The 27772-nt window shown below is 40.9% G+C and overlaps 1 long non-coding RNA gene across 6 annotated transcripts in view; it reads right to left on the bottom strand.

Moving 5' to 3' along the window:
• Positions 1–27772, bottom strand: part of LOC104968852 (uncharacterized) — a 51479-nt gene that overhangs the window by 14173 nt on the left and 9534 nt on the right. For 3 of the 6 annotated variants that reach the window (XR_003035104.2, XR_003035106.2, XR_003035109.2), the window contains one exon: positions 25–23519. This is a non-coding gene — a long non-coding RNA (uncharacterized lncRNA). Of the gene's footprint in view, positions 1–24; positions 23520–27772 lie in introns of those variants that run through there. The other 3 variants (XR_001500496.3, XR_009494853.1, XR_003035108.2) reach the window with 1 other exon arrangement.

Below are 27772 nucleotides of genomic sequence, written 5' to 3'. Positions count from 1 at the left end.
AAAATAGCCCTGAATTATACTGACTTTCTAGGCTTCTCTGGTGGCTTAGCTGGTCAAGAATCCACCTGCAATGAGGGACACCTGGGTTCAATCCCTGGGTTGGGAAGATCCCCTGGAGAAGGGAACTGCTACCCACTCCAGTAGTCTTGCTTGGAGAATTCCACGGACTGTATATATAGTCCATGAGGTCACAAAGAGTCAGACATGACTGAGTGAGTTTCACTCTGGTCTACCTGGATCTTGCTATCATTACCATTCACTGAGAGTTTACTGTGAACCATATGCATGTTGAACTGTTATTTCATTCTTTTCCTTGCAAGGTAGACTTTATTCCTCCTTTTCATATAAGGACTATAAATCAGAGTCATTAAGTAACTTGTCCGGATCACAATTTGTAAGTGATAGAGACAGAATTTGAAGCCATGCTTTAGGCCACTACTTTTCATGGCCCATCTATTGACTGTTTCCTTCCCACTCACCCAGACTTTCTGGAAGGAAGGAAGAAGGCAGTGGAAAATATCCATTTGCTCCTTTCAAAATTGGCTACTTCCTCCAAATACTGTCCTGATCCCTATTTTTGAACCATCCCAATTCAAAAGTCAGCATCTAGGTTTTAACCATGTCTGTTTCACACATGACAATGACATTAAGGTTCATCTTGATGTACATTTTGTTTAGAGATATTGGAGAGAAAGTAAAAGTGAGTGTGCCTATGTCAATATATGAATGTCTTTTCTGAAAATTTTTTTCAAGAGTCAGAAAATTTTATACTTCCTAAATAAAGTGGGAAGAAAAAAAGTATTTTAAGTTATTCTGCTTTTTTGCAGTCCTTTATATTTCTTCTCCTTCCTTGGGATAAGCTGGGGTATGAAATATTGAAGCCAAAGGACGAGATCACTGAGAGATTGGAGAGTGAGCCGTAAACATGACTTGGCTTCTCTGGAATGCGAGCTCCATGGAGGCGAGGTCTGTGCCTCTTCATTGCTATGTCCCCTTTACCAGCAGCTGAGACTCAGTAGGCACTCATATCTGTGAAGTGAATGAATGAGCCACATGGCTTCCTGCCCAACAGTCCTCTAAGTCTTTACAGCCGAGGTAACTTGTCACATGACTTCAGATTCAGCATCTGCCATGGAACCAGTCCTGGGTGCTTGATACTCAAAGCCTTGTGCCTGGACCAGTGCCTGGAAGCTTGTCCAGAATCCCAAGCCTCCGCTTCCCAAACTGGATGAATCAGCATCTACATTTTAACAAGATCTCCAAGTGATTCATACCCACGTAAAAATGTCTTAATGACTGTCTAGGCCAGTCTCAGAATGTGGTCTCTGAAGCAGCATCATCAGCCTCAGCTAAGAGCCTATTAGAACATCTATTGAATTGGAAACTTTGAAGCAATATACGCTTGTAACCTCCAGGAGGTTCAGATACATTTTAATATTTAGAACCATTGACATAGCTTCATCACTCTGCTCTTAATTTCACTCAAACTTTAGATCTTGGCTGTAGTAACCCGACCGTTTTCTTTTTTCCTATAACCAAATATTTACTTGAACCACTTGAAAGTGAGAAGCCTACTTTCTTTTAAAGCTTTGTATTTCAGATTTGGATAGCTCTGAAAATTCTTCCTTACCAGTTTTATGTAGATTGACATTTGCTATTCTGTTCCAAACGCAATGAATAACTTCATTCTTCTGATCCAGTCTTTAAAGGGTCCAGATATAAAATTCTAAATGTGAGTTTCAGAACACAGGAACAGATCATGTCAAGATTGTCCAGGCCTGTGAAGACAGCAATTCCCTGTACAAAGATGCTCAGAAGAAGGGATGTGAGAAAGGTGAAGTCTGGCCATTTCACTGTGTGATTCATTCACCTGCAGGGCTGCATGTGTCCAGTAGATGGCCTCTTTCTAATTCACCTGTAAGTGTTGGATGAGCCAGCAGAGGTCCTGAATCTTACTCCTGTGGTGCATGGATGATTATTTAAATATACAGTAGGATGCATGCATGCTAAGTCGCTGCAGTTGTGTCGGACTCTTTGTGACCCTATGGGCCCTAGCCTAGCCCAGGTCCCTCTGTGCATAGGATTCTCCAAGCAAGAATATTGGAGTGGGTTGCCATGCCCTCCTCCAGAGGATCTTCCTGACCCAGGGATCGAACTGAAGTCTCCTGTGGCTCCTGTTTTGCAGGCAGATTCTTTACCACTGAGCCACCGGGGAAGCCCATACAGTAGGGTACCACAGTCTTAAGATCAATGCAGTGCATGCAGCTTTAACATTTTCTGTGCTGTGCGCTTCCACCTTGATTACAGGTGATGGATTACTCTCCTCTGCTCCTTCTGACAGTTGTAGAACTGTTTGCTCTTCTTCTAATTCCCACTCTTTGCTCCTGGTTCACTGTTAGTCTCTCACTTGTCAGCTACTTGATCTCTTCTTTAAGGTTTTATTAGTGTATCTTCTTCATTTCTCTGAGCTCTTATACATGGTTCTTCAAATTCTTTTAAAACTCCAACATTTTTCAGCCAATAAACGCCTAAAGTACACCTAGTTTCTTATAAATAGGGTTTGTACAGTGAGTTAAAACAGGAAATATATATGTCTGTATATATGTAAGTCATATAGCTATCACCTACCTGCCACTAGTCAGTGTCGGTACTTATAAACTAACATCTCTGGTTTTCACAAAGAAACGTTCTTTGACTGAGATTTTAAGATGAAAACATTTCCTAGTGACCCTGGGGGAAATTTAAGTATTTCACTTAAAGGGATATGGAATTAAAATGTGTCTACTTGTAGTTTCTGCCCATTGATCCTAGCTGTCACTGGCAGCAAAGAGAATGAGTGTTGTCCTTCCTCCTCCTGTCTGCCCTGGAGATTTTAAAAATAGTTATCATACCTCCCCTCCTCTATTTCACCCTCTTAATCCCTCCTCCATAAACAAAACGCCCTCCGTTTCTCCCATTGTTTATCATGTGGCAGTTTCAGTTTGCCATCTTGATTGTTGTCCTCTGAACAGGTTCTTTTTAGTCTATAGCACGCGAAATAGATGATGCCAAAATAAGACATAACTTGGAGTGCTCAGAGAAGCATGGAATAAAGAAAGAATAAAGAAATAAATATCATCTCCCTTGTTTAAGATAATATACCTCTATTAATGTTACTTAATATCACAGATTGCTTACTTAAGCCCCCAGGTCCTGCTGCTGGCCCTCATCAAACAAAACCCTAGATTCTCATGCATGATATTGGTAAGGAGGCCATTGCTACACAATGTTGCTTTGCATGGCTTTCAGTAGGGCTTCCTCTTACTGTAGCTTCTGGGGCTTTCCAGCCTCTTGCCCCTCCAGAAAAGAGAGCCAGCAGCCAAGTCTCTCTATGCCACGTTCTTAGGCCCAGTCCCAATTCAGTCTCAGGACAGCTCAGGACAGCCTTTGTAACGATTGCTGGCTGTTTATTCACCAGCAGGTTTGAACACTTGATTTTTAACAAGAGCCACAAAAATGAAGTGCTATCTACGAGGAAATCTGGTGACAATGATTTGTTATTATTACTTCTATTCCCAGCCCAGATGGTTCTCCAGATGAAACGGATAAAAAAAAAAAATTGGATCCTCTTTGTGGCTGGTGACAGGTGCAGACTTGGCCCCTCCAGTGGGATCTCATCAGACACACAGCACACCGCCGGCTCAGGAGCTTCCCACAGGCACGTGTGTGTTGTAGCAATCCCGAGAACTGTCAAGTGAATAATTGGCCTCTTATCTGGAGTCTTTAGAAGATTCCCTTCTGCACATCCTTTGAAAAGCTGTATCAGTCAGGTTCTTTGTTTGCAAGCAACAGAAACAAGGTCTGGCTAACTTGAGCAGAAAAGGTATTTTTTGAACGAACATAGAGGGGTCTTTCCACAATTGATAAAAGGCCAGACAACCAGGCTTTGTATATAATGAGAACCAGGGGAGTCCCAGAAATGTAAGGAGCAAGAGATAATTGACAGTCTTATCAGGGTGTGGCTAAAATAAACGAGCTACAACTTCTTATTTCCTGACTTTGTATCACACCCATCAAGATTTAAAATTTGAGTCCAGGGACTTCCCTGGTGGTCCAGTGGTTAAGAATCCACCTTGCAATGCAGGGGACACAAGTTCAGTCTCTGGTCAGAGAACTAAGATCTCCCATGCCCGTGAGCTACAAAGTCCACGTGCTGCAACTGCTGAGCCAGTGCATCGCAACCAGAGTCTGTGCACCGCAATGAGTGATCCCACATGACACAAAGAAGGTCCCTCGTGCCACAACTAAGACCCAACAGAGCCAAATGAATACATAAATGGTGTTTTACCATAGATAAATAAAATTTTAGCCCGGAGAGTTTGATGTCTCACTTACGTCTTACGTGTATCTCCTGGCTAGAAAAGGGTGCGGCCTCTGGTTAGCAGTCTCAGCAAAGCAACACACAATAGAGACATAAGGACATAAAGTTATATTGAAAAGGTGGGGTTTCCAGAATGGCAGAGAGAGGAACTCAACAAATTCTTTCTGTCCCAAACAACTGTAAAACCAGATAGAAATGTCAAAAACAACTTTGAGACCCTGAACACTGTCCAAAGACATGCAACAAAACTAAGATGTGTTTATTCAAGTAAGCCTACTGAAACTTAGCTAAGGACAGTTGGACTCTATGATACTTCAACTCACAGCTACTCCCATCATCCCTTCAGTGGCATCAATATCATAGGTCTACCAGGGCAGGATAAGCTCTGAAAACCAACTACATTTTTTTTCAGAGAAAGCTGACATGATTTGGAGTGGAGCATGGAAAAAATCCCGTGCCTTCAGACATCATGATTAATAGTACTGATTGTATTAGCAAACAAATGGGAAAGGTTAATGTGACAGCTAGTCTTTAAGCTGTGATATTGTTTGGGACATTGGTAGAAGAAGACTTAGAAACATAGCCAGAAATTTGACAATGATATTAAAGGAACTGGATAGGCATAGTTGGCCTCAATAAGCTTCAGCCTATCCCCAGAGATCTCAAAAGCTGTAACCATGCTCCAGGCTAAGTGCATATCCAAGAGAGGCTGGAGAAGATTTTAGCTATGTACATATGCCTGAATAATGTGAGATTTTGTGTACAAACAGAGAAGACACAAACAGGCATAACGTATAAGCAAGGGCAGATGTATAACCTGCTTGAATTTAAATGTGTTTTCAAATCCATAGAGTGCTCCAACAGCCAGGGGTAGAAGCTTTACTGACTGAAGGTGCTTGAATACAACCTCTGACCAATTAGTAAGCTATGCTGAACTAAGGGTTAATTGTAGGAAGGCAAACTTAGAAAGAAAAGCTAGAACAAAAAAGAAAATTAGCAAAGACATGCCAAGACTAAAGTTGAGAGACTCTACAGAATAAGTCAAAGCAAGTCAATAAACAAACAAAAAACAATGCTAACAACAACTCCCAGAAAGGGAGTCAGAATCCAGAGTTGCTACAATATATTATCTAAAATTTCTAGTTTCTAATAAAAGATTATAAGGCATTTGAAGAAACAGGAAAGTAGGAAATGCTTAGGGAATAAGCAGTCAATAGAAGCGGTTTCTGAGAGATCCTGTAAGATGGTGGACTTAGAAGAAAAAAACTTTAAAGCAGTAGCAAAAATATGTTCAAAATTAAAAGAAATTACATTTAAAAATTAAGGGAAAGTATGGTGACTGACTCATCAAATAGAGAATATTAACAAACAGATAGAAATCATGTGTTGAAAACCAGTGGTCACAGGACTGGAAAAGGTCAGTTTTCATTCCAATTCCAAAGAAAGAAATGCCAAGGAATGCTCAAACTACTGCACAATTGCACTTATCTCACACGTTAGTAAAGTAATGCTCAAAATTCTCCAAGCCAGGCTTCCGCAATACGTGAACCATGAACTTCCAGATGTTCAAGCTGGTTTTAGAAAAGGCAGAGGAACCAGAGATCAAATTGCCAACATCCGTTGAATCATCAAAAAACCAAGAGAGTTCCAGAAAAACATCTATTTCTATTTTATTGACTATGTCAAAGCCTTTGACTGTGTGGATCACAATAAACTCTGGAAAATTCTGAAAGAGATGGGAATACCAGACCACCTGATCTGCCTCTTGAGAAACCTATATGTAGGTAAGGAAGCAACACGTAGAACTGGACATGGAACAACAGACTGGTTCCAAATTGGGAAAGGAGTATGTCAAGGCTGTATATTGTCACCTTGCTTATTTAACTTCTATGCAGAGTACATCATGAGAAACACTGGGCTGGATGAAGCACAAGCTGGAATCAAGATTGCCGGGAGAAATATCAATAACCTCAGATATGCAGATGATACCACCCTTATGGCAGAAAGTGAAGAAGAACTAAAGAGCCTCTTGATGAAAGTGAAACAGGAGAGTGAAAAAGTTGGCTTAAAGCTCAACATTTAGAAAACTAAGATCATGGCATCCAGTCCCATCACTTTATGGCAAATAGATGGGTAAACAGTGGAAACAGTGTCAGACTTTATTTTTCTGGGCTCCAAAATCACTGCAGATGGTGACTGAAACCATGAAATTAAAAGACACTTCTTGGAAGAAAAGTTGTGACCAACCTAGACAGCATATTAAAAAGAAGAGACATTATTTGCCAACAAAGGTATGCTAGTCAAAGCTATGGTTTTTCCAGTAGTCATGTACGGATGTGAGAGGTGGATCATAAAGAAAACTGAGCACCAAAGATTGATGTTTTTGAACTGTGGTGTTGGAGAAGACTCCTGAGAATCCCCTGGACTGCAAGGAGATCCAACCAGTCCATCCTAAAGGAAATCAGTCCTGAATATTCATTGGAAGGACTGATGCTGAAGCTGAAACTCCAATTCTTTGGCCACCTGATGTGAAGAACTGACTCATTTGAAAAGACCTTGATGCTGGGAAAGATTGAAGGCAGGAGGAGAAGGGGATGAAAGAGAATGAGATGGTTGGATGACATCACCCACTCAGTGGACATGAGTTTAAGTAAACTCTGGGAATTGGTGATGGACAGGGAGGCCTGGCATGCTGCAATCCACAGGGTTGCAAAGAGTCAGACATGACTGTGCGACTGAACTGAACTGAACTGAACTGAACTGAAATGGAAAATTAACAGTTGAAAAGTAAAGTAAGGGAAATGGAATTTTCACTAGAGGAGCTCAACATCATATTTGAGATGGTATAATAAAGAATCAGTGAGCTTGAATATAAATCAACAAAAATTATACAATCTGAAGAACAAAAAAGAAGAAAATTGCATAGAGCCCCAAACAGTCGTAAGAATCCATTGGACATGCCAACATATATGTAATGGTAATATCTGAAGGAGAGAAGTGAGGGAAGGGCAAAAAATACTAGAAGAAATAATGGCCAAAAAATTCCCAAGTTTGATAAGAAACATGAATCTACAGATTCAAGAAGTTTTATGAAGTTCAAGTAGTTTAAATACAAATAGATCTATATCTAACTATTTCATATACATACACTTATAGCCAATTAATCTTCAACAATGGAGACCAGAATATACAATGGAGAAAAGACAGTCTCTTCAGCAAGTGTTGGGAAAGCTGGACAGCCACATATTCAATGAAGTTAGAACATTCCCTCATACCATATACAAAAATAAACTCAAAATAGCTTAAAGACTTTAATATAACACATGACACCATTTAACTGTTAGAAGGGAACATAGGCAAACCATTCTCTGACATAAATCATGGCAATGTTTTCTTAAATCCATCTTCCAGGGCAAAAGAAATAAAAGCAAAAAAAAAAAAAAAAAAAAGAAGGGACCTAATCAAATTAAGCTTTTGCACAGCAAAGGAAATCATAAACAACACAAATAAAACTATTTACAGACTGGGAAAAAATATTTGCTAATGATTCAACCAACAATGGCTTAATTTTTAAAATATACAAATGACTCATAGAGCTTAATATCAAAAAACAAACAATCCAATCAAAAAATGGGTAGATGATCTAAATAGACATTTGTCTAAATAAGACATACAGATAGTCAACAGGTACATGAAAAGATTCTCATTATTGCTAATTATTAGAGAAATGCAAATCAAAACTACAATGAGACATCACCTCACATTGGCCAAAATTACCATCATAAAAAGTCTACAAATAATAAATGCTGGAGAGGATATGGAGAAAAGGGAACCTTCTTACATTGTTAATGGTGATGTAAGTTGATACAGCTATTATGGAAAACAGTATAGAGGCTCCTTAAAAAAACTAAAAATAGAGTTGCCATATGATCCAGCAGTCCCATTCTTGGGCATATATCCAGAAAAGATGAAAATTCTAACTTGAAAAGATATACGCACCCCAGTGTTCATATGCATGCACGTGCTATGGAAGCAACTTAAATGTCCATTGACAGATGAATGGGTAAAGAAGTGGTGTATATATGCAATGGAATATTACACAGCCATAAAAAAGAATAAAATATCACCATTTGCAGCAACATTGATGCCCCTGGAGATCATCATACTAAGTGAAGTAAGTTGGACAGAGAAAGATAAATATTACATGATATCACATATATGTGGAGTCCAAAAAGCAATGCAATATCACATATATGTGGAGTCCAAAAAGCAATGCAAATTAACTTATATATAAAACAGAAACAGACAAACATAGAAAACATTATCATTACCAAAGGTATAAGTGGGGAGCAATAAATTAGGAGTATGAGATTAACATACACAGCACTATATATAAAATAGATAAACTACAGGATTTACTGTATAGCACAGGGAACCGTATTCAATATCTTGTAATAACCTATAATGGAAAAGAATCTAGAATATATATATATATTCTTTTCCAGATACATACACATACATACACGCACACACACACACATGCACACACACATATATATATACAGTCTGAATTACTTTGCTGTGCACCTGAAACTAACACCATATTGTAAATCAACTGCAGTTCATTTTTTAAATAAATAAACACATCATATACAAACTGTTGAAAGCTAAAGACAAGCTTGAAAGAAACAAGAGAAAAATGACTCATCACATACAGAGAGACAACAATACAGTTAGTAGCTGATTCCTTATCAGAAACAAGAAAGAGATAAAATCAGGAAATCCATAAATATTTGGAAATTAAATAATGCACTTCAAAAGAACTGGTGAGTCAAAGGAAAAAAATTTGAAAATATTTGAAATGGATGAAAACAAAAACACAACATATCAAAAATGTATGGATACAACTAAAACAATGCTAGTAAGAAAGTATATAGTTTTAAATGTGTATATTATAAAAGAAGAACAATCTCAAATCAATAACCTAAGTTTCCACCTTAAGAAACTAGAAAAAAGGAACAGACTAAGCCCAAAGCAAATGGAGAAAGGAAATAATAAAAAATTATAGTGGACAAAACAGAAAACAAAACAACACTGAAAAATTAATAGAACCAAAGTCTGTTTCTTTGAAACACTTCCAAAAATTGACCACACTTTTTCCTGATTGACCAAGAAACAAAGGATAAAACACAAATAGCAAAAATCAGAAGGAAAGAGGATTCTACTGTATAGAAATTAAAGGAATTATTAGTACAAAGAATCAGCACAATGTTATGGCAACAACCAGACAATTTAAATGAAATTGACAGATTTCTAGAAGAACACCATCAAAATGGACTCAAGAAGAAATTTTAAAAATATAAATGCCTACAACAACAAAACTTGAACTAGTAAATAAAAATCTCCCAAAGGCAAAAAAACTCCAGACCCAGATGGCTTGTTCAGTGAATTCTATTCAATTCAGTTCAGTTCAGTCACTCGGTCGTGTCCAACTCTTTGCAACCCCATGAACCGCAGCATTCCAGGCCTCCCTGTCCATCAACTCCCAGAGTCCACCCAAACCCATGTCCATTGAGTCAGTGATGCCATCCCACCATCTCATCCTCTGTCGTCCCCTTCTCCTCCTGCCCTCAATCTTTCCCAGCATCAGGGTCTTTTCAAATGAGTCACCTCTTCGCAGGAGGTGGCCAAATTATTGGAGTTTCAGCTTCTCCTTCCAGTGAATATTCAGAACTGATTTTCTTTAGGATGGACTGGTTGGATCTCCTTGCAGTCCAAGGGACTCTCAAGAATCTTCTCCAACACCACAGTTCAAAAGCATCAATTCTTCGGTGCTCAGCTTTCTTCACAGTCCAACTCTCACATCCATACATGACTACTGGAAAAACCATAGCCTTGACTAGCATACCTTTGTTGGCAAAGTAATGTCTCTTCTTTTTAATATGCTGTCTAGGTTGGTCACAACTTTCCTTCCAAAGAGTGTCTTTTAATTTCATGGTTTCAGTCACTATCTGCAGTGATTTTGGAGCCCAGAAAAATAAAGTCAGCCACTGTTTCCCCTGTTTCCCCATCTATTTGCCATGAAGCAATGGGACCAGATGCCATGATCTTCATTTTCTGAATGTTGAGCTTTAAGCCAACTTTTTCACTCTCCTCTTTCCTCAAGAGGTTTTTTAGTTCCTCTTCACTTTCTGCCATAAGTGTGGTGTCATCTGCATATCTGAGGTTATTGATATTTCTCCCAGCAATCTTGATTCCAGCTTGTGCTTCTTCCAGCCCAGCGTTTCTCATGATGTACTCTGCATAGAAGTTAAACAAGCAAGGTGACAATATACAGCCTTGACATACTCCGTTCCCAATTTGGAACAATTCTCTTGTTGCATGTCCAGTTCTAACTGTTGCTTCCTGACCTGCATCCAGGTTTCTTAAGAGGCAGGTCAGGTGGTCTGGTATTCCCATCTCTTTCAGAATTTTCCACAGTTTGTTGTGATCCACACAGTCAAAGGCTTTGGTGTAGTCAATAAAGCAGAAATAAGTTTTTCTGGAACTCTCTTGCTTTTTCGATGATTCAACAGATGTTGGCAATTTGATCTCTGGTTCCTCTGCCTTTTCTATAACCAGCTTGAACATCTGGAAGTTCATGGTTCACGTATTGCTAAAGCCTGGCTTGGAGAATTTTAATTCTATTAAGTATGTATATAATAAATAAAACAATCCTTCAGAAACTTTTCCAGAAAATACAGAGAGGGGAAAAACTTCCCAAATTATCCTATGACGCCACTATTACTCAGATGCCAACATCGGGTAATGGTCAGATGCCAAGATCAGACAAAGATATCACAAGAAAATAAAACTGTAGACTAATATCCTGAGAAATGCGTGTGTATGCTTAGTTGCTCAGTCGTGTCCACCTCTTTTTGACCCCATGGACTGTAGCCCGGCAGCCTCCTCTGTCCATGGGATTTCTCAGGCAAGAATACTGGAGCAGGCTGCCATTTGCTACTCCCAGGGATCTTCCTCAACTGGGAATCATGCCCGCATCTCTTATATCTCCTACCTTATCAGGCAGATTCTTCACCACTGTGAAACCTGGGCAGGAATACAGACACAAAAATCCTCAACAAAATATTAGCCAAATGAATCTAGAAACATATAAAAAGAATTACACACCTTGACCAGGTAGGATTTATCTCAGTAATACAAGATTGGTTTAACATCTGAACATTAACTAATGTAAAGCACCCTATTAAGAGAACAAAGCCACACGATTATCTCAATAGATGCAGGAAAAGGATTTAACTGAATCCAGCACTCATTCAAGTAAAAATTTTCTACAAAATAGGAAGAGAAGTTCTTCAACCTGAAAAAGGGCATCTATGAAAACCTTAAAGCTAAATATCATACTTAATGGTGAAAGACTTAATGCCTTCCCCCCAAGATCAGCAAGAAAGCAAGAATGTACTGTCTCATCACTTTGAAATGCCATTTTGTTAGAGGTTTTAGGTGACACAGTAGTAAAGAATCTGCCTGCCAATACAAGAGAAGCAGGTTCAGTCCCTGGGTAGGGAAGATTCCCCAGAGTAGAAAATGGCCAACTGCTCCAGTATTCTTGCCTGGTAAATTCCCTGAACAGAGGCTACAGTCCATGGGGTTGCAAAGAATCTGACATGACTGAGTATAGCACCACCACTGTTAGCTAGGGAATGTTAGCTAGCTAGTGAATCAATGCAAAAATTTTTAATTAAAACTATCTGGATTAAAAGGAAGACGTAAAATAGTCTCTATTTGAAGATTACTTAATCCTGTATAGGGAAAATTCTAAGGAATCCATAGTTTTCTTTTAAAACTACTGGAAATGATGTATGAGTATAGCAAGGTCCAGGATATAAGATCAATATACAAAACTCGATTGTATTTCTGTAGAACAGTAATGAACAATCCACAAAATAAAATTTCAAAAACAATTTCATTACAGCAGAAATTGATACAACATTGTAAATCAACTATACTCCAATAAAATTTTTTAAAAAACCAATTTAGTTCATGACAGCCTCAAAAGAGGTAAAATATTTAATAATAGACTAACCAATAAAGTGTAAGGCTTGTGCACTGTAAATTAGAAACCATTACTGAAAGAAATAAGAATTGAACACATGAAGAAATATTCCATGTTCATGGATCAGAAGACAGTTGTTACAGAAGTCAGTTATCCCCATAGTAATTTATAGATTCAACATAATTTCTATAAGATTCTGGGAGTTGTTTTTCCAGAAATTAACAAGTTGATTCTAAAATTTATATAAAAAGGCAAAAGTCAGAATAGCAAAATCAATTTTGAAGAAGAGAAATGTGGCAGAATTTTCACTTCGAAACTTACTATAAAGCTATAGTAATCAAGACATGTGACACTGGTATAAGAAGATAGATAGATAGATTTAAATTAAACAGAATTTAGTCTAGAAATAAAGACATATTTAGGTCAACTGATTTTCAAAAGAGATGCCAAAACAATTCAATGGACAAAAAATAGTCTTTTCAACAAATAGCACTGGGATAATTGAATATTCACATGACAAAAGAATATCCAAATTTCACACCATACATAAAAGTTAATTCAAATTGGATTATAACTAAACTTTAGTCTAAGAGCTAAAACTATAAAACTTCAAGAAAGAAAAAAATAGGAGTAAATCCTTGTGTCCTTGGGTTAGACAAGAGTTCTTAGATACAACACCAAATGTACAATACATAAAAGAAAAAAAATGATAAATCTGATTTTATCAAATTAAACATCTTTGTGTTTCAAAAGAGACTATTCAGAAAATGAAGAAGCAAGTTGTAGGCTGGGAGAAAATGTTTACACACTGTATATCTGGTAAAAGACTTGTATCCAGAATAAATAACATAATAAATAAGGAAGACAACAAATCAATTTTAAATGGACACAAGATTTGAATAGACATATCACCAAGAAATGAATCACTAATAAGCCCATTTTCAAATGCTTAACAGAAGGACTTCCCTGATGGTCCAGTAATTAAGAATCTACTTTGCAACAGAGGGAACATGGGTTCAATCCCTGGTTGGGGAATTAAGATACCACATGCCGAGGGGCAACTAAGCCCATATGCCACAATTAGAGAGTCTGTGTGCTGCACCTGAGACCCAATGTAGCCAAATGAGTGAATGTTTTTTTAAAAGATAATGGTGATGGTTGTACAGTGAGAATGTAATTAATGCCACTGGATTATAACTTAAAATGGGCACAATGGCAAATTTTCTGTTTATATATTTATTTTTAAATGCTTAACATCATTAGTCTTCAGGGGATGGCAAATTAAAATCACAGTGAGACACCACTTAGCACCAACTATTTGCACCAATTATTGTCTGACCAACCTAGATAGCATATTGAAAACAGAGACATTATTTTGTCAACAAAGGTCCATCTAGTCAAGGCTATGGTTTTTCCAGTGGTCATGTATGGATGTGAGAGTTGGACTGTGAAGAAAGCTGAGCACCAAAGAATTGATGTTTTTGAACTGTGGTGTTGGAGAAGACTCTTGAGAGTCCCTTGGACTGCAAGGAGATCCAACCAGTCCATTCTGAAGGAGATCAGTCCTGAGTGTTCATTGGAAGGATTGATGCTGAAGCTGAAACTCCAGTACTTTGGCCACCTCATGCGAAGAGTTGACTCATTGGAAAAGACCCTGGTGCTGGGAGGGATTGGGGGCAGGAGGAGAAGGGGACGACAGAGGATGAGATGGCTGGATGGCATCACCGACTCGATGGACATGAGTTTGGGTAAACTCTGGGAGTTGATGATGGACAGGGAGGCCTGGCGTGCTGCAATTCATAGGGTCACAAAGAGTCAGACATGACTGAGCAATTCACTGACCGACCGATAGACAATAACAAATGTTAGCAAGGATGTGGGGAAATTAGGCCCCTCATACATTGCTGGCAGGAATGTAAAATGTATCTAGCTGCTTTGAAAATAGCTTGACAGTTTCTTTAAAAGATAAACATAAAGTTATCATTTGACCAAGCTAAACCACTCCCAGGAAACTACCCAAGCAAAATGAAAACATATGCCAACAAACAGACATGTTCATGAATGCTCATAGCAGTATTATTTGTAATAGACAATCACATACTCATCAGCTGATGAATGGATAAACAAAATGTGGTATATCTACAATTAAATACAATTCAACAAAAAAAAGAAAAGAAAAGAGATGAAATACTGACATATGCTTGTTGTATAAATGAGCCAAATATGGCCAGTGTGTATTGGTCCCTAGGGTGTTTATTTCTTCAGACTGAAACCTATTAGCCAAAAGTCCTGATGAAACTCGAATGGTTATGGATCCAGTTATCCTAAAAATATTCCAAACAAGCAGATTTTTAGCAACTTAAACTTCCCTGATGTGTGTATAATGTGTAATGTGTGTGCAGCTCAGTCGTATCTGACTCCATGGACTATAGCCCACCAGGCTCCTCTGTCCATGGAATTTTCCAGGTAAGAATACTGGAGTGAGTTACCATTTTTTTCTCCAGAGGATGTGTATGCTCCACTTAACCTCACCCCATATCTGCTAGCAATCAAAAAGGTGTGCCCTGGGCCCCAAGACCCCATACTACTGTTCTCCATATGTCTGACCTGGAGATTGCCAGGCACTGTGAAGTAACATTACCTAAACACACAAGCCTCTTTTCTGATCCCCTCCTCTTCTAGATAATGACCCCAGAGCCATAAGTCTCTGGATGGTCTCATCCTGAAAGATGCTTCCTCTCCAATGCAAGCTTAAGCACCACGCAATGAAATTCCTCATGTGTTACTGCCTCTCTGGGTCATATTTTTATCCTTCATCAGACTGGAAATCCTTTGCACAGCCTATAAGTCTATAACATGGATGAACCTCAAAAACATTACATGAAGTGAAAAAAGCCTGACACAATAGACTATATATTTTATAATTTCAAATGTTCAGAAAAGGGCAGTATGTAGAGACAGGAAACAGATTGTTTGCTTGAGGGTAGGAGCCACTTGTGTGAAATCCCATAGACCCAAGCTTTGGACTCCAAACTCCTAATGTCCAGTCTTATCCCAGAGCCTGTCACTTCTGTGCAAGCTGGAGCAAAGAGATCTGTTGGGTTGCATGGCTCTCCCTGCTTCTTCCCATAGACATTGGCATCACCGCCTTTGTTTCCTCAACTCTCTCTCTCTCTTCATCTTCCTGTGTTACAACATAACCTGCGAACTGAATGAGACTTTTATAAAAATTTCTTATATATTTATTTTGGCTGTGCTGCGTCTCTGTTGTTGCTTGCAGGCTTTTCTCTAGTTACAGCAATGGGGGCTACTCTAGTTGCAGTGTGTGGGCTTCTCATTGCAGTGGCTTCTCTTGTTGAAGAGCACAGGCTCTAGGGAACACAGGCTTCAGCAGTTGTGGCTCCCAGGCTCTATAGCACAGACTCAATAGTTGTCGTGCATGGGCTTAGTTGTTCCAAGATACGTGGGATCTTCCAGGATCAAGGATCGAGCCTGTGTCTCCTGCACTGGCAGGTGAATTCTTTACCACTGGGCCACCAGAGAAGCCCTGAATGAAACTAATTATAAAGATCACTGGTTTTCTAACATTTGTGAGCTCTTAATTCCTCTCTTTCTCCCCAGTTCTGATAAAATCACAGTATGTGAAGCAGATGTAGTAAGACCTGAGGAGATGAGAAGACAGGATCCAGGGATTGTCTCTCCCTCTTTTACTCCCTACCTGGGCTGTGTCTGCAGAGTCGTTAGGCTCTGAAGGATGTAGTTTGGAAGCTACTAACCATAGTCCTACTTCCTTATTCAAAACAGAACAACTGACCCCCACAAGAGGAGACGGTACTTCCCCGAGGCCCCACAGCTTCCTCAGTGGCAGACACCAAGACAGGAACTTAGGTCTCTTCACTCTCTCTCCAGTGGTTTGCCACAACAACGAGGGGCTTTCCAGGCCACATTTCCCTGAGTGCCAGCATTGTTTCTAGAATCTGAAAATACCCAACCAAACAATAGCAGGGTGTCAGAAAAGGTCACCTGGAGAAGGAGGGAGTGGCTGAGTTCAGGCCTGAAGGATGAATTAGCCAAGAGAGCTGAGTAGCATTTGATGACATACTTAAGATTTCTCAAAAATCAAAATGGAGTAACTATGGTTCAGGCATTGAAAATAAACCCCAGTGACCATTGTGGATGTGGTTACAGACACATTCCTACATCACTGAGAACTTGAATTTTCTGAACTGTATCAAACTCAAGGACACCATCAGCCATTTTCAAAACCAGTATCTCCTAGCAGGAGCTAGCTGCAACATCTTTCAAAGTTTCAAAGTTTAGAACACCAACCACTCCTGACTTAACAAGCACCTTTACTTCTTGCCAGCTCCAACCCTAATTCTTGACAAACAATTTATCCAATCTTGGCAGGGAGTGGGGGGTACCTTTATAAGTTTCCCCTATTTTGTAGTCTAGTTCAGTTCAGTCGCTTAGTCATGTCTGACTCTTTGTGACCCCATCACAGCACGCTGGGCCTCCCTGTCCAGCACCAACTCCCAGAGTTTACCCAAACTCATGTCCGTCGAGTCGGTGATGCCATCCAGCCATCTCATCCTCTGTCATCCCCTTCTCCTCCTGCCCCCAATCCCTCCCAGCATCAGGGTCTTTTCCAATGAGTCAACTCTTCGCATGAGTTGGCCAAAGTATTGGAGTTTCAGCTTCAACATCAGTCCTTCCAATGAACACTCAGGACTGATCTCCTTTAGGATGGACTGGTTGGATCTCCTTGCAGTCCAAGGGACTCTCAAGAGTCTTCTCTAACACCACAGTTCAAAAGCATCAATTCTTCAGTGCTCAGCTTTCTTCACAGTCCAACTCTCACATCCATACATGACCACTGGAGAAACCATAGCCTTGACTAGACGGATCTTTGTTGGCAAAGTAATGTCTCTGCTGTTTAATATGCTATCTAGGTTGATCATAACTTTCCTTCCAGCCAAACATAATTCAAGGTGAACTTCTTTGAATTTCTACTTCCTGGGCTGCAATCCTAACAAACCCCAAATAAACATTTTTTTCCTTCAGCAGGTCTCCATTCTTGGAATGCTTGGTTAACACATTTCACCTTGAGGGGACTGCATATGCAAAGATCCTGAGGCAAGAGAGAGTGATAACTTCAATGGTTTCAAGTCTGATCACAGGTCATGTGATAAAAGATGAGGCTGAAATAGCTACCAGACGCTAGATCATGAATGACAATGAATACCATGCTAAGGAGTTTGGGCTTGAACTTTGTCTTGAAGAAAGTTAATTACAAATAAGCTGAAGTCTCATATCACTTAAAAATGTATCCTCTTTTTACATTTATGTTCAGGTGCAAGAAAGGGCCCTGTCCTTAGTTCCACCATGCAGAGCTTATACATATGTCAGTAAGTACTTTAAGAACAGAATGGTCTCCTTTGAACAATTCTATTTATATTTAGGGTTAGTAATACAGAATGAAACTTATGAAATACACTGATATAAATGAGCAAGTGATGTGGTTTGGGGTATGGGAAAAAATGAGGGACAAAGGGGTATGATCTGCTTTTAAAATCTGCCAGGAGACTCTGCAACTGTCATATGCAGAGGGCGTGGTCTGGTCAGTTTCCATCCATTTCAGGTTTTAAGCACCACCCAACAACTTTCTGCCAAGCAGAAACTGGGAAAGTTATATATGCAGAATATCAGTCTGGCCCTGGTGAGGATCATGGTTTAAGTTGATCAGGGTTTGACACATGGAGTCCAGTTAAGATGTTGTGGGAGGACTGTAGCAAGGCAGTGATGGCTGGCAAACTGAAAGCCAATAAAGAGATAATATTGTCAGGATCTGATGAATGATTAAGCTGGGGGGATGAGAAAAAGGAAGGCATCAAGAATGACTACCAAATTTCTCCTTTGGGAAACTCAGGCACCTGGATGGATGGTAATGCCTTTCACTAAGACAAGAAACACAGAAGGCACAATATGTCTGAACTATGAGGCTATGAGATCCATCCATCAGTCAGATGCACTTGTCGACACATATCGGAAAACTCAATCCCAAATGGTCGAAACAATAAGGGTGTGTAGTATCTCATATTACAAGTGTAGAGAAAGGGTGCTTTCTGAGCTGGTTATTTCAGAAGCTCAACAAATTTATCAAAGACCCAGGTTTTTCCAACTCTACCCTGTCCTCCTCAGCGTGTCTGTGAGCCCCACTCATCTCTGTGAGCAAGATGATCCAGCAGCCCCAGGCATCACACCTTCACACACTGGATTAGTTCCCTAGGGCTGTTAAAACAAAATGTCTCAAACTGAATGGCTTACGACATCAGAAAATTATTGTCTCACAGTTCTGGAGGCCAGAAATCAGAAAACAAGGTGTTAGCTAGGTTAGTTCTTTCTGAGAGTTTTGATGAAGAATATTCCATGCCTTTGGTTTCTGGTGTTAAAAAAATTCCCAGAGTTCCTTGGCTTCAGCTGCATACTTTCAGTCTCTGCCTCCATCATCACTCAGCACTCTCTCTGTATCTATGTCCAAATTTGCCTTATTTTATAAGGACTCCAGTTGTACTATATTAGGGTCCACCATACTCCAATATGACCTTGTCTTAACCTCTTACATCTACAATGACATCATTCCCAAACAAGATCAACTTCTGAAGTAACCTGTGGTTTAGGACTTCAACATACGTTTTTAGTGAAACATGATCAACCCATAATGTACATTAGGCAGAAAGGGAAGGTGATAGTTAATTTGATTGGGTCTTTTGTTGCCTAAATATTCAGTCAAGCATCATTCTGGGTGTTTCTGAGAAGGCATTTTAGGATGAGATTAAATGAGAGTAAGGCAGATTGCCTCCCTAATGTGGGTACCTGCGTGCATGGTACCTTTGTGACCACACCAGGCTTCTCTGTCCATGGGATTCTCCAGGCTAGAGAACTGGAGTGGGTTCCCACGCCCTCCTCCAGGAGATCTTCCCAGATCAGAGATGAGATCCACATCTCCTGCATTGGCAAATGTGTTCATTACCACTACGCCACCTGGGAAGCCCAATGTGGGTGAGCCTCATCCAATTAGTTGGAGCCTTGAATAGAACAGAAGGAGCAAACTTCTCCCCAGGTAAGAGAGAATTCTTCTACCTGACTGCCTTCACACTGGGACATTGACTTTTTTCCTGCCTTTGGACTCAAACTGAAACATGAGTTCTTCTGGAATCTTGGGCCACTGGCTTTCAGACTAGATCTACACCATTGCCTCTGGTTCTCAGCCTCCAGACTCAGACCAGAACTAAACCATACATTCTCCCAGGTCTCCAGCTTACTGACTCACCATGTCACTTTTGGAACTTACTAGCCCCCATAATTGCATAAGCCAAGTCCTCATGATAAATCTCTCTCTCTCTCTCACTCTCTACACATTTCTTTGTTGTTGTTGTTTTTCAGTGATTAAGTCATGTCTGACGCTTTGCAACCCCATTGACTGCAGCATGCCAGGCTCCTCTGTCCTCTACTATCTCCTGGAGTTTGCTCAAATTCATGTCCATTGAGTCGGTGATGATATCTAACCATCTTATCCTCTGCCACCCTCTTCTCCTTTTGCTTTCAATCTCGTCCAGTATTAGGGCCTTTTCTCTGTATATATATCTGGTTCTGTGGAGAATCCTAATAATAAAGGGGACCAGCTCTTCTTGGTATCCATTTTGTCTTTTTTTTAGAGTCAAGAAACCTTACTCAGAAGCTCTGTTCTCATCAGCCACATTTAGGGAATGGGAGTGCCATGATTCACTTAGACCAATCTGAATTCATCTCAATGGCTTGGGGAAGATGTGCAAATGTAAGCAGCTGTTTACAGGAAACCGCCCTTAGCAGGAAGCCCCTTTCCTGTCACTTTAGCAAAGCTCTACTGTAACTCACTTCTAAATCAAGCACCCCCAGGCTCTACTAATCTCCCGCCCAAGCATACCTTTCAAATCTTTTAATCACATAGTACGTTGCTTGGCTTGTTGGTTCTTTTCATAGATCAAAGAAATAGAAATGAAAAATAAATAACTAACAGATGACCAGAGCTCTTCCTCAGCTTCCCCTTAAGTAAACTCAACAAAGTGTGTGACTGAACTATGTGAGCAAGATAACATCCAGAGAAAGATCAGAGAAGTTGATAAGCCCACACCCCCGCTTGCACACACTGGGGGATGGTGACGACTCTGACCTCCTATCTCAATGATTAACTGAGGTTCCTTTTTTGTTTCCCTTTAAAACTTTCTTGGCCAAGCAGAATCTTTGGAGGTGGTTCTTGGGGAACACTGAGTCCAGCATCTCCCCAGATAGCCAGCATTCTTATTAAAGGCAACTTTTCTTCCTACAGACATTTGTGAGTATTGATTGTGTAAGTGGTGATCAGTGGGACCCAATTTATTTGTTAACACAAACTAGAACAAAAGTAAGACTCCTCCAGCACAGAAGCAGGGGAAAGGCTTGCCAGGTCAGCTACAGCAGACAGCAAGTGTTGGGAGGCAAGAGAGCCTTAGGTCAGGACACAGGCAGCCAGGTGCCAGCATCCAGGAGTCAGAGAGACACCAATGAAGGCTTGCTGAGGCTCTAGGCCAGTAGAGCATTGCCTCGTGTACCTTGTTGGGTTCAGAATCTGCCTCAGCTAACAAGCCTTTGGACTCTACAGGTGATGCCTGGGGGAAAATGGAGTTGTCTGGAAATAGGGTGAAGTTCAGTTCAGTTCAGTTGTTCAGTCGTGTCTGACTCTTTGCAATCCCATGGACACCAGGCTCCCCTGTCCATCACCAACTCCCGGAGCTTACTCAAACTTGTATCCTTCATGTGAGCTACTGAAGGCAAATCTTGTCTTCCAGCGTAAACAGGAAGATATTTCCTCAGCCATGGAAATGTCAAGACTTCTAGAATTTGCCCACTAATGTCATTCCCACACTCATTCTTACCCTTCAAATGAACTCAAAGATGCTTCTGTTCTCAGCGATTCCTCTGTGAGACAGTCACATTATCTGTCTCTGTAAATGTCTGTTATCACAGACAATAAGTTCATCTCCACACACTGGATGTTCTGAAAGATTGGTACCCACCTGCTTCCTTCCCTTTGGGAGCTTATGCTCTATTCCGGACCCCAAAACAAGAGGCTATAGTTAATATTGCTCATGTATATATAAGGAATGGGGCTTCCCTGGTGGCTCAGATGGTAAAGTATCTGCCTGTGGGAAACCTGGGTTCGATCCCTGAGTCAGGAAGATCCCCTAGAGAAGGGAATGGCAACCCACTCCAGTGTACTTACCTGGAGAATCCCATCGACAGAGGAGCCTGGCAGGCTACAGTCTATGGGGTTGCAAAAAGTCGGATGTGACTGAGTGACTAACACACACACATACACACATATACACATAAGGAATATTTCCTAAATGCTGGGCACTGAGCTGAGGACTTAATGTGTCCTATGGTTTAGTTCTCACAATATAGTGGATACATACTGTTATTTTCATTCATTACAGAAACTGGAAGCTCAAAAATATTCCCTGACTTGTTCAGGTTTAGACAAGGAGAGGATTTGGTACTCTCATTCAGCTCATTTAAGCCTGTGTTCTTGCCCATAACACATGGGACAATAGTACCTGTTGGAATTAGAGAACGTGAGAAGCTTTTATGGATAAGGTCAAGATTAAGAGCAAAGATCTCCTAAAAGGAGAAAGCTTACCTTAAGGAAGCTCCCCTTGAACGATGAATAGAATTTAGTACAAGTTTTCTTGCTTTTTTTTCAGAGTGAGATGGTGAGACACAGCAGGGGGCGACGGATTTCTCAAGGTCATGCCACAAGTCGCTAGCCAACCCTAGCCTGTCACTCAAAGTTCCCAGTTCCCAGCTCACTGAATTCAGCTTTGAAGTGGCTGGGGTGGAGCTCTGTCAGGAATTTTAAAAGTCTGAAATAAAACACCCACCTGCATCTTTCCCCTTCTCCTATCCCCCTTCTTGTCTCCCCAGCCTCCGCAAACAACCTTTTTATCATCCCTCCCACCAATCCATAAACTCTCCCAGGAAATGCCAGGACCTGAACACCATATTGGCTAGTAGGGACTCGGTCAACTTCTTTGCCTTCCGGCTGTTCTAAGCAAACAAAGGGCAGTGCACAAGTTATTAGTAAATACCAAGGCTTAGTTTATTGTATAAAACTTCAATCCAACAAATAAATGAGCCATCAAGTTTGAATTTATGTAGCATTCAAAACACATTAAAGGCATTTGACCATGACAAAGGCCTTTCCTGTTTTGAATGATGAAGCCAGCACGGCAAATACCCTTCGGATGAGACATTAAGCGAGGTCCTTTCAGTTTGTCTCTGGGGACTGTCAAAGTGGAAAGCGAAGGTTCCGGCACTCTTTCTAAAGAACTCTTTTGGGAGAATCCCATCTTGGTGAATGTCTCCTTTCTTCAAAACAGAGTTCGTGAGCCTATAATGGTCAGAACAATGACAACCGCTCAGCTAAGAGCCATCTAGCTGACTGCCATGAAGCCCTATACTAACTTTGAGATATTCCCAGGGAGACATCAAGGAACCAAGACTTTTCATGAAAGGATTCTGATAGCTGATCACTGGAGGGTCCAGTTGCTATTGTGGACTGTCTCTGAGCAATTTCATTGTCTGCAAATTGATGAATAATACCCCTCAAAGGGTGGTGAGCAATGAATGAGATAATCCAGGCATTTGATCAGTTTCAAAGCCTTGTTCAAATAAAAAGTGTTATTATTCATAATGTATAAGAATAATAGTTCAGCTCCACCTTTTCACTCCATTTCAGTTTTTCTTGCTTCAGCTTCAAGCAACAGAAATTGTCTCATTCTGCTGGTATTTGTGTTCTTGCTGGAAGATTTTGGGTCTCCCTGGTAGCTTAAACAGTAAAGAATCCACCTGGGTTGGATTCCTGGGTCTGGAAGATCCCCTGAAGAAGGAACTGGCTACCCACTCTCTGCTCCAAATGAAGCTGCTACTAATAATTGGAAGTTGAGTCATGGGAGTTGAGTTTCATTTGGTCAAAATTGAGCCTCCATGTAAACAGGTGATTCTCAGGCAGCCATCACCTAGAGACTTAGTGCAGGAGAATATTTGTGTGGTCTTCTTCCCAATGCACTTCAATTCCCACCCAAATAAAGAACAAAGTAAAAACTTCAAAGTACCCCCTACCAATAAACACCCCCAAATAGAACTCCAACAAATCTAGGTAGGAGAGGTTGGAAAGGGAATATTCATTCAACAAACTGATTGGGTGCTCGCCAAGTTCCAGCACTGTGTTGGCTGCTGAATTACAAAGATGAGTAAGACACAGGCCCTGCTTTTCAGGGCAGTGAGACATAAATAGATATGCCAGTAATAGATGTTCTTCAGCTGGAAGCTGTGACCAACTAGCTCTAACTTTCGAGGTCTAGTTCTACTCCCTTTTTGGGGGGCTCTTGGGGTTAGGACTGATCTGTGTGCATAAGGGTTCTAGTCATGTGTAGTGCCTCTTTCTTTCACCTGCAGCGTCCTGGGTCCTCAGTCTCACCCTGGGGCGGCTGATCCCAGTGGATGCACCTAAAGGTTCATCTCATATAAATGCTCTACTACAAGGAGCACAGCGTGATCCAAGAGAGCCGAAAGCAGTCACGGATTTGAAGAGGACAAAGAGGACAAAGAAGACAAAAAGACTGAAGAGAATAAAGCCAGCCCCTGGCCTCTAAATCTGAACTTTTGTGTAAGAGCTGTAAATAAACACTAATATTGACTAAATTCTTATGCTATACTCTCAATCTCATTAAATTGTCACAACAATCCTGGAAAACAAATATGTACTTCCCTGATCTACTGCTCAGGAAATGGAGGCTCAGTGTAAAGATCTTTTCTAAGATCCAGAGCCAGTATAGTCAGGATTAGAACTCACATTTCACTGACTTCAAATCTGGACTCTGAACTGTGCATTGCACTCTCTCCGTATCCAAGCCCTTTTACCCTGGACTTCTTGTTAAAGGCTTGATCTTTTGAAAAATCAAGTTCTTGAATCTTCTGGAAAATCAACTTCTGAACATCAAAATTTGGGTGAGACGATGTGTGCATGTAAAGCTCCTAGTAAAATAACTGGACCTACTAAGTGCTGAATGGATGACAGCTTCTTTTCCTTCTACTGTTGTTATTATCATGCTATGGCAAGAGCTCAGAGAATAGAACTCAATTCTAGCAGAAAGCCTGGGACAAGTGAGACCTGGAAGATTATCAATATATTCAGAGCAGAACCCAAGTCCTAAAGAAAAGACTGCTGCTGCTGCTAAGTCACTTCAGTCGTGTCCGACTCTGTGCGACCCCATAGATGGCAGCCCACCAGGCTCCCCTGTCCCTGGGATTCTGCAGGCAAGAACACTGGAGTGGGTTGCCATTTCCTTCTCCAATGCATGAAAGTGAAAAGTGAAAGTGAAGTCGCTCAGTCGTGTCCGACTCTTAGTGACCCCATGGACTGCAGCCCACCAGGCTTCTCCATCCATGGGATTTTCTAGGCAAGAGTACTGGAGTGGGGTGCCATCGCCTTCTCTGAAAGAAAAGACAGAACTGGGCAATTTCTCAAGACTGCTTATGGAAAGACAGAACTTTGTGCTAAGCAGCAAGGTTCCCAAGTATGTGTCCATTCATCTACCTTTCCATCCATCCATTCATCCGTCCAACAAAATCTTTTTTTTTTTAACATCAGTTTTTAGTTAATTTTATCTTATTCTAACATTTAGGGACTTCCCTGGTAGTCCAGTGGTTAAGACTTTGTGCTCCCAATGCAGAGGCCACAGGTTTGATCCCAGGTTGGAGAACTAAGACCCTGCATACCACACGACACAGCTTAAATAATCATAATATTTACTTGACTGCACTGAGTCTTAGTTGCAGCATGTGAACTCTTAGTTGCAGTATGTGGGATCTACTTAACTGACCAGGGATCAAACCTGGGCCCCCTGCATTAGGAGTGTGGAGCCTTAGCCACTGGAGTACCAGGGAAGTCCCTAACAAAATTTGTCTATGCATATCTAATGTGCCTGGCACTGAGTTTGAAAGGATGAACAAAACAGATGTCACTCTGATCCCAGGAAGTTCATAGGTGGGGAAGATGCACAACAGTAAACACATAAGTAAATAAACACATCCTCACAAATTGAGGAAAGCATTATGACTGTGAGGTACAGGTGCTGTGCTAGAGAACGCTGGAGGAGGGCCCCTGCTGAGAATAGATGGGCAAGGAAGGCCTGTCCAAAGAGGTAACATTTAAAACAGATTAGGAGGATAAGAAGAAGGAGAGGGTGGGACAGAGTGAACTGAGTGCTGCCCTCACCAAGCTGCCCACAAACCACCTAATGGCAAGTCCTACTGATATAACAGCTCACCTGCAAACTCTCAACTAAAGTGGGAGTGGAAAGTTTTGTGAATGACTCTCCCTGAACTGTTGGTTCAGAGACTACGGCCCTCTGGTCCTAACGGTGGTTTCCTGCAAGGCGTCAACAACAAGGACTCCAGAAGGCACAGACGAGCTGTTGCCCAAACCCTCCCCCAATTCCTCACGAGATACAGTGAATGAAGGGGTTCCGGGAGTGGATCTGGGGACTCTGGTGGGGACACACCACCCAATGAGCTTTAGTCAGCCTGTTTTCCAAAGCCCCAAACAGAGCACTACTGCTATTTACATTTCAATGTAAATTAAGCTGCCTTCAACTAGCAAGGCTGTGTAAACTAGTGTTTAATGTCAGGTTTATATTAATATTTGCATTAACAAGATTGATCGTTTACATAACAATGCATACGTAAAGTCTGGGCTAGGTTTGGGTTTACACACATTTGCATAATGTTTACAGATTGATTGATTCAACAAACTGTGCATAAATTCACGTCAACTGCTAGTTGTTTGTTTATTTTTTCTACTGGGGCTTGATAGCCTATATCTTAATAAATGGGTGAAACTGAACCTGAGTCCTCTGTTATAACCTTCACAGAAGATTTAATAGTTCTGAAAAGTAATTTTCGATGAAAAAGAGTGAGATGAAATCATTGTGGCTATTTTCTCCTTTCATCTCCAGCACTGAGTATAAGAAGGAGGTCACCAGCTTTAAACTATACTCTAACAGAGATAAAACCCAGCTGTAGGCAGAAAATCTAGATTCAGGACTCCCTCTGTCTGTGCCATCCTGGAGAGTTTCCTAGAGAAGTTCAGATTTGGTGGGGACCTTAATGGATCATCTGAACCTCCGCTACACTGGTCCCCAGAAGGCAGATGAGGGCAGCTTCTTTTTATGGCTTTCTTTTATTCCTTTCAACCAGCTCCTCTTGGTTAAAGAATGATCTAGATATTAGCCCCCAACCTCAAGCAGAGGGAAATCTGGAAAGGAGCAGAAGCAGAAAAGAAAGGCACAATGCAGAAAGAAATGAAAATTAACTAATTAAAAAATTTTTAAATTATTTTTCGTGGACCTCCAATAGTTCAGTTAATCACTTCCTCAATTTGTGGCACAGAGTCTACATGGGCCGCAAGGCCCTGGTTTCCCCTCCAATTCATCCCCACCCTACAAAGAGGTACCACACAAATAAATGTGCCCAGCAGATCCCTGCAGATCATGGAAATAAATGAAGACCAACTAAATGAGAATAAGCAGAGGCAATTTACTCTGAGTTTGCTATAGCAAAGTCATCCACTGTCACTAGCATCCTGGCAGGGACTCAGAGGCAGCCAGAGGAGTGGGAAAGCTTTATAGTAGGAAAAAAGAGAAGGCTTCCAGAATGCCCTGATTGGAGAAGCTGTTGACATGTTAAGTTGGAGGCTAGCTAACTACAAGAGAGATAGCCTATGTGATTGGTTAGTGGTTCCTATTTAACATTCTCTAATTGGTTTTCGAAGATGGAAGTGGGGGCAAACATTAGACAAACTGTGAGTTATTAATCAAGTCCTGGCTTGTACATACAAGCTCAGTCACTCAGTTGTGTCTGACTCTTCGCGACCGTATGGACTGTAGCTGGCCAGGCTCCTCTGTCCATGGAATTATCCAGGCAAGAACACTGAAACGGGTTGCCATTTCCTCCTCCAGAGGATATTCCCAACCCAGGGATCAAATCCACATCTCCAGCACTTACTTCATTGGCAGGCAGATTTTTACCACTGCACCACCTGGAAAGCTCCTAGTCCTGGCCATTTGGGGTCAACCCACTCCAGTACTTTTGCCTAGAAAATCCCATGGACGGAGGAGCCTGGTAGGCTGCAGTCCATGGGGTCGCTAGAGTCGGACACGACTGAGCGACTTCACTTTCACTTTTCACTTTCATGCATTGGAGAAGGAAATGGCAAC

Source organism: Bos taurus, chromosome 6 (genome assembly GCF_002263795.3).
Source record: "Bos taurus isolate L1 Dominette 01449 registration number 42190680 breed Hereford chromosome 6, ARS-UCD2.0, whole genome shotgun sequence".
Taxonomy (NCBI): Eukaryota; Metazoa; Chordata; class Mammalia; order Artiodactyla; family Bovidae; genus Bos; species Bos taurus.
Note: the sequence above shows the minus strand (reverse complement) of the source record. Positions and strands in the feature narration are given on the sequence as shown.